Raw genomic sequence first — 8,812 nt, forward strand, 5'->3', positions numbered from 1 at the left:
TTGCACCCTGGGCCCAACATCTATCTCTTTCATTCTCTTCCTTTCCCTTTTAGCATCTCTCCCATCCCCATACAGCATCTCTCTCTGTCTCCCTCCCTCCCACTTCCATGTTCCAACATTTCCCCTTTTCTCTTGCTGTCCCTCCCTCCTCCTCCACATCCAGTATTATTTCTCCCTCTCTCTCCCCCATGCATCTCCCCCCACCAACATTCCCCACCTCTCTCGCTCACCTCTACCTAGCATTACCTCATCACCTCAACAGTGCTCCTGTGACTGTCTCTCCCTGCCACCAGCCAGCATGCTGCCTCGCTCTTCCTCGCCGGCGCTGCCTCAGTCCCTGACTCCCTGCAGCATTTTTGTCCGTCGCCATCAGCGCTGCCATTCATTCTCACAGGCAGCCTCATTCCCGCTCCCCTTTGCCGCTTCCACTCCTCCGACCGGCTCTCTCTGATGCACTTCCTGTTAAACAGGAAGTGCATCAGAGAGAGCCAGAGAATGCGGCAAAGGGGAGTTGGAACGAGGCTGCCTGTGAGAATGAATGGCAGCGCTGACGGCGACGGACAAAATGCTGCAGGGAGTCAGGGACCGAGGCAGCGCCGGCGGGGAAGACACAATTAAGCCCCGCCAGTTCGCCGGTGCGACTTGTTTGGGGGGGCAATGCCCCCCCTCGCCCCCCCCCCCAATCTACGCCCATGCACAGCTTTTTGTTCAAGCTTCTTTCTGATGAGTAATGTAGAGTTGGAGAGTTTGTGATGGCAGCACTTATGTTATGTATGTTGATGCAGATGTATTTTTATTTTATTTTGTATTTGAATATGTATGTCTTTATTCCACTTAGGATATAGGTGGGCTAGAAGTACACAAATAAATAAATAAATGCTGAATTATGCTAGTATTCTATAATAGCAATTACACATGCAATTACAAATATAGAATTTGCGCTCAGCACACAGCATCCCAGCGCCTATCGTTAGGTGACTTGTACTAAATTACCCACTATCCCCCGGATTCTATATATGGCAACTGAAGTTGCATGTGCAAATCAGTGCACATAGCCGATCAGGGCCAGTCTTAGGCAGGAGCAACTGGTGCGGTCGCATAGGGCCTTGCACTCCCAAGGGCCCCCGTGCTGCTGACCCCAACATGATGGCACGTGCAGCACCTTTCTTTCCTTGCCTGATGCAGTGCCTCTCTCCCTCAGGCAGCAGCGAACTCTCGTGAGAGTACTGCAAGAGGTCACAGCCGCCACTTTGATTCTCTGTGCTGGCACAGGCAGCAGCGACTCACTGGGGATCACTTCTGCCCGAGGGAGAGAGGCACTGCACTGAAATTCACGTTGCAGGTCTCATAATGTATCATGATAATGATGTCAGAAAGCCAAGACTGGTGTAAAATCTCCTTTTCAAATGAGGTAATTTGGCAATTCTGCTGCTGTGGGCAATCAATTTCAGCTGCGTTCTCTTATTTTGGTGACTGAGTCAATCTTTCAGTGCCTTTTCTTTGGATGGTTCATTCTGTCACAGAGTCCTTTTACAGACTCCTAAGGCTTTAATAGTAGATTAGAACAAGAACTAGGATTGTTCAAGGTATGTCTTAATGCCATTGTACCGCCAAGTGCATCCAGCACAAAAGGGTAAAAAATGATTACTAAAAGCAAAGAGCTTGACAAGACACTGGACTCCCAAGCCTTCAGGAAGGCAAAAAACAGGAACCAAATTGTCTTTATATAGAAGGTTGACCCCTAGTGATAGTATCACAAGACTACCATGTGGTCAGCACTGCAGTTTTTGAACCTGGAGCCAGATGAGGCGGGATCAGAAGGGGACTGCTTCCATCTCAGCCCACTAGACTGCCAGAGATCACCTCCAGGTAAGTCCCAGAGATAGTGGGGTGTCCAGGGGAGTGAGAGATGGTTGCACTGGGGACAAAAGGGGGGGCAGAGGACATTAGCTATGCAGACACCACAACACTACAATTCGTAACTACCCCATCTGCTCTTGACTTTCATCATGTGGTCCCACTACATGAACCTCATGTGGTCCCACCACATGAACCTCACGTGGTTCCCACCACATGAATCTTTTCCTACCACAACTTAACCTTGTATCTGTAACTGTTTATTCCGGAGTATACCAACACCTCTCCGGCACCATGTAAGCCACATTGAGCCTGCAAATAGGTGGGAAAATGTGGGGTACAAATGCAACAAATAATAATAATATTCAGTGCTGGCACCAGCATAGCTAAGTGGTCAGACAGGACCACAGAAAAGAATTCCTGTCTGGCTGCTTAGCTATGTGAGCTCCAGCATAAGTGCCAGCTTCTCACAAACTCTGCCCTTGGGCTGCCCCAGCACTACCTGGCCAGTGCTGCAGCAGAGAGATGATATTCAACAGCACTGCCCAGTTGAATATCAGCGGCCAGCCTGCTCAGCATGGTTTAAGCTGCCCCCCCCCCCCCACTCAGGTCACCTCATCTCCATACCTTCCTGCATCTGCTGCTCCCTCAGTCTGTCTCTCTCCTGCTCCTGTGTGCCAGGACCCAGGTTATTGCTTTAACACAATCACCCAGGTTCTGACACACAGGAGCAGGAGATAGACCCTGGCACTGGGCCCCCCTTGGAGGCCGGGCCAGGGGAATCTTACCCCTCCTGCCGCCCTCTCAGTGGCCCTGGCATCAGTGTGAGCTCTGCTGCATCAGACTGGGCAGAGAACAAGTGCGGCTGTGCTGAATTATTGAAAGCAGGAGGAGGCGGTACTTGGGTGTTGTGCAGGAACTTGGGTAGGTAGCTGGTCACTAAGAGACTTGAAACTCCCATGGAAACCCCACAGGGATGGTCCAAGAAAACAGCAGGGTAGCCGATCCACAGACTCCAAGATGGAAACAGACAAATCTGTTTCCAACCCCACAGGGACTACTTCCATGCCCTCAGGATTCCGGTGGACCTTGAGGCAGAGCTGGTTTTAGACATGCTTGGGTCCTAGGCAGAAATTAAGGAGCCCCCCACCACCACCATTACTACTACACATAAAACAACTTTAAATGACTTCTTCACATACAAAACACAGACAGACCACCAAATACACAAGAAGGGATTAGAAATAGAAATATTAACACCAAAATTGAACTGGGAACCCCAAGAAGTTAAACTTCGTAAGAACTGCAAAACTGAAGAAATAAAATCAGAAATAAACTTTCTTTTGTATTGCACACAATCGGTGGCATAGCCACAGGGGGCCTGGGTTCCCCCACTTTGGGCTCAGACCCTCCAAAATTAGCCATCACCATTGCTTTGACTAGCAGGGTTCCCCAAGCTGTGCCAGCTGAAGACCACCTCCTCTGGTCTGTCAGCCCAAGCTCTTCCTCCCCCCCACCCCTCATCTGAAATCTCCCTGTCCCTTTTCCTTCACCCCATTATCTTCCTGTCCCATCTCTCTTCGCTCCTGCTGCTCCCCCTCCCCCAAAGTCCATCATCTCTTCTCTTTCTCCTCCTCCATGGTCCAACATTGCTCCCTCTCTCTTTCCTGCTGATGTCCCTCTCCCCACTCCATTCCACATGAGCCAGCATCTCTCCATCTCTCTTCCCTCACTCCCATCCATTGTTCAGCACCTGCCTCTCTCTTCCTTTCCTGGATCCAACATCTTTCTCTTTCTTCCCAACTGCCCTCCCATCTAGCATCTCTCCCTCCCTCCCCACCACCCCCAGATTCAACATCTCTCCCTCTCTCTTCCTTCCCTCCACCCTATTGTCCACTATCTCTCTCTCTCTCTTCCTTCCCTCCACCCTATTGTCCACCATCTCCCCTCTGTTCCCAGGCACATCATTTCTCCTCATCCCCTCCCCTCACTCCCAGCACGGTATGTCCCTCTATGTCTCAACCCCTCCCCCAGTCTACTTTAAAACAGCTCCAGGGGCCCCTTTGGTCTGCCATCTCTTCCCCTTCTTGCCAGCCAATCTAAGGTCACCTTCCCTTCCCCTCACCTTCTGTAACTTAAATTGCATTTTTGTTCACAGGTCACCACTGTGGCAGCAATTCTGATATGGAGCCTGCATCTGCCCCGGCGCTGTTCCTCTGCCGCGTTCCTCCCAGGCTGAAACTGGAAGTTGCATAAGAAGGGGGTGGAATGTGATTTAACTTAGGGAAGGTGAGGGGAAGAGAGGGAGGCCTCAGATTGGGATGACTGCTCTGTTCCCCCCCCCCCCCCCCCCCTCCATAATGCCAGCCCTGCCTAGACTGGATTCCAGTGGGATCTCCGTGCAGCTCTGGGCCGCAGCACACCTTGGGAGCAGCCATGGCACACTGGTTGAAAAACACTGAACTAAGGAGTAAGGAGATCCTGGGCTACATGAATAATTTCCAGCAGGGTGACCTGGACCTTTCCCATCTCCTGGTGTTTGGGATATCTACTGGGCTGAAGGAGAGCATTATCACCCACATCTACAGCGTTCATAAGGCTCCATACAATTCTGCTGACCCCAACATCAAGAACCTGCATTTGAGTCTCATCGCAGTTGTGAACAGCACTGTGAGTATCTTTCTTGGACTCTGTATGCATCCTGCTGTATCAGAAATCAGGAGGCATAGAGGAAGTATATAAAGGAATAAAAAGAGGGCTGTGGACTTTCTCTGGGATCTGGGGCAAGGTGAAATATTTCTTTTGCTACTTATTGCCTGCTTTGTGCTGCCTTTGCCACACTGTGGGGGTCTTTTACAAAGGTACACTAGCAGTTTTATTGCTTGTGCTAAATGCTAGAGACGTCCACAGAAATATATGGGAATCTCTAACGTTTAGCATGTGCTTATTTTTAGAGCACGCTAAATATGCTAGCAAGCCTTTGTAAAAGGACCCTTGTATATGTCCCTGCTGAGTTAATAGACTTGTTTCAAGTAAGCTAGCTGGTTCAGAACAACATACTTTGAGAGGACTGAGTCACTGTGGGGCCATTTTTTTTTTTTTTTTTTTGCAAAAGCGCAGAAGGGTCTATGCATGTCCAGCGTGTGCCAAATCAGTATTACCACCTGGCTACTGCATGCCCTGGGCAGTAATTCTGAATTTGGCGCGCCGAAAACATGCAGTAGAAAATATTTTCTATTTTCTACCATGTGGCACTTACCCAGCGGTAGATGGCAGTGTGCATGTGCTGCATGCCTACCGCCCAGGTAGCATATGAGATCTTAATGCTAAGTCAGTGGGTGGTGGTAAGGTCTCAGGCTGAAAATGGATGCGCATTGGTTTTTATTTTGCCGCATGTCCATTTTCTGGCCTTTAAAAACAGGCCCTTTTTCCCAGGACGCGGTAAAAACTGGCCTGGTGTGCGCACAAAAGACACTCTCGCACAGCTGCAGTCCACGTTTTGCTGTGGCTTAGTAAAAGGGCCCCTGTGTGAGTGGAGAAACTTGGAGAGAGTGTGATAAGTTGCAGATGGCCTCCTGGTGAATATCGGTGCCAGCTCTGGTCCCAAATATATAAATACAGGTTCCTTACTTTCTGAGCATACACTGGAACAGTTTGCTAAAATTGCATAATGGCGACCCCTTGTGGCTGAATTTATGGCACAGTGCATGATCTCTGAGAACCATTGCTGCAATAGCTGGGCTAAAGTAAGTAGGAAGAAAAAACTTAGGCCCCCTTTTACCAATGTTGCACTCACGTTTTTAGCACGCGCTAAAAACGTGAGCATGCCTTAGTAAAAGGGCCTAAGGGCCCTGTTTACTAAGCCGCGCTAGAGGCGCACTGGTGTTTTTAGCACGTGCTACAAATTAGTGTGTGCTAATCCTAGAGACACCAATAGGAATAAATGGGTGTCTCTAGCCTTTAGTGCATGCTAAAAACGCTAGCGCACTTTAATAAACAGGGGCCTAATTGAGGAAATAATTCCCTGATATTGCAAAAAATAAAATGTTTAGCCTTAGCTCTGACTCAACTGAAATACCAAAGGAGCAGGGGGAAACAGCCAGATTTATTATTATTAGAAGTTATCAATAGAAATCAAACAAAATAAAACATGGAAAAGAAAATAAGATGATACCTTTTTTATTGGACATAACTTAATACATTTCTTGATTAGCTTTCGAAGGTTGCCCTTCTTCCTCAGATCGGAAATAAGCAAATGCGGTAGCAGATAGTAATGAAATGCTTTGATGTCCCCATGCATACCCCCACCTTCCCACTCTGTCAGACTGTCAAAGTAATGCTTTGATGTTTCTCTCATATATATACTATCTGCTACCACATTTGCTTATTTCTGATCTGAGGAAGAAGAGCAACCTTCGAAAGCTAATCAAGAAATGTATTAAGTTATGTCCAATAAAAAAGGTATCATCTTATTTTCTTTTCCATGTTTTATTTTGTTTGATTTCTATTGATAACCTTTAAGAGTGGACTAACACGGCTACCACACCTCTCTACTTATTATTAGAAAAATGAACACAGATCAATTCCAAGAGCTGCATGAACAAGGGGGTTGTTTACTAAAGCTTAGCTTGAGTTATCTGCAGCAGGGCCCATAGGAATAAAATGGGCCCTGCTGCAGCTAAGCTTTAGTAAACACCCCCCCCCCCCCCCCTACTGCAGATAAGCCTTCTTCTATTTTTATCCCTGATAGAAAGCAGAAGAATAGTTGAATTTGCTCAGGCAGGTCTTGTTTTGTAAGTACAGATAATATTTCAAGAATTTTTTCTAAAGTGTCATCTGTGCTTGTTCAATGTAAGAATTATGGGCCTTAAATAAATTGCTGTATTTGTATGTTTTTATATCTTGATCTATAGTCTCACTCCTGATGAAATCTAAATGAAACACAGATCTGTGTCGAGTGAGAACTTTTGTATCTGAAGATTGGACGATGGCTTTTGGACAATCAAGTATATGAGGATCTTTGCCACCAGTGATTTCTTTTTGGTTTGGGACATCTACAGGCATTTGTGTCTACAAACTTATATAACCATTTTGATCCGCTTTCAACTGAACCGGAATGCCATGAAAGAATTAAAATGTTGATTTAAGTCCTTATGGGAAGCAGTTGGAGCGAGTACTAACTACTAAAGAAGCTCTTGAATGAACTGACTAGTGTTTGTTTTCTCTCATTATGTTTTTTTTTTTATTTCTTTGCTTTCATCAAAGGTTAGATGTTGAGAGGAAGACCCTGGTTTAAAATTCCTAGGGAGAACAGCTGGCATTATTAAGAGCTAATTAAGGATCTTTTTGAATACATGTTATAAGTGTTGACTGCTCCCGAGAGTTTAAAACTGTTGTTAAGGGGTTCTTTATTGGCTCTGATTTAATAAGTGTGTAGTTAAGATCTAACAGCTAATGTTCAGATAGTATTGTAGAGCTAATTGTGATGTTTGAAAAACTTTTGTGTAAATTAAAAGGGGAATATGATTTCATTTTCTTCTATCTTTAGAATTGGCTGCATTCTCTCTGATTTGTGTGACCAAGTCATACTAGATTTCTGTGGTGTGCTTTACATATTAATATTATTCAGTAATAATAAATAATTTTGTTTTCATTTTTGATCTTATAAGAGCCTTCTTTTTTTGTATTGTATTAATTTATATTTGTTTGAAGGCTACTATTTCACTGGATACCCTGTTTTTTTTGTATTATTATTATATCAATTTGAGATGATGTTAGAAGTGTTAGGAGACTTTTATATGTATAAAAAGCTGACTTACACATGCAAATGGGTATATACTAAGAAGAGGGGACGTTATCAACGTGGGCTACTATTAAAACAAGTTACTTTACCTCTAACCTGTGCTATTTTAGCACAGGGGCCATTTTATGTCATTGACTGTTTTATGTGTTTTATTCCTCTTGGCCTCTCTCAGAGACAGGAAGCAGAGTAAGAGGTCCTTTTACGAAGCTGTGCCAAAAGGGGGCCTGTGCTGGCATCGGTCAGGTTTTTGACACATGCGGAGGCCCCCTTTCACTGCAGCAGGTAAAAGGCAGACCTGTTTTTTTTTTTAAAGAAATGGCCATGCAACAAGTGAAGCACTGGCCGTGCAGTCATTTTGAGGGGAACACTTACCGCCACCCATTGAAGTGGTGGTAAGGGCTTCCGCACTAACCCTGCGGTAATTGGGCAGTGTGCGGCACTGCCCGATTACCGCTGGGTACACACAATACAAAAATTGAAATAATTTTGTTGCACTGGAAATGGCATGCACTGGAGAGGGAACTACTGCCGGGATACTGCAGTAACCTGGCAGTACTTCCCTTTTAGCGAACGGTAAGCCCAAATTGGGCTGCCCCTAAATGTCCAGACTGTGACTCAGATTCAGTCTCTGAGGGGGGCCCTTTTACGAAGCAGCAGTAAGCCCAATGCGGGCTTACCACTTGCTAAAAGGGAAGTACCGCTGGGCTACCGCAGCAGCCAAGCGGTAGCTCCCTCCCACAGCGTGCGCCATTTCCGGTGCTGCAAAAATGTTTTAAATTTTGTAGCACTGGTGTGTACCCGTCGGTAATTGGGCAGTACCGCACGTCGCTCAGTTACCGTTGGGTTAGTGTGGGAGCCCTTACCGGCACCTTGATGGGTGGCGGTAAGAACTCCCCCCCTGAAAAGGCCATGTGACACATGCATCACTTGCTGCAAGGCCATTTCTTTAAAAAAGGAAAAATCTCCCTTTTACCCGCTGCGGTAAAAGGGGGCCTCACCATGCATCAAAAACACCTTTTGATGCAGATTTGTAAAAGGAACCCTGCGAGATGCCAATGCACACATGCATCCACTCAGGTAGGTATAGGAAAGAAATCCGTCAAAGGACGGAGAACTCTAGACACCCCACGGACAACAACAAGATGAGATAAA

Source organism: Microcaecilia unicolor, chromosome 3 (assembly GCF_901765095.1).
Source record: "Microcaecilia unicolor chromosome 3, aMicUni1.1, whole genome shotgun sequence".
In the NCBI taxonomy this organism is placed as follows: domain Eukaryota; kingdom Metazoa; phylum Chordata; class Amphibia; order Gymnophiona; family Siphonopidae; genus Microcaecilia; species Microcaecilia unicolor.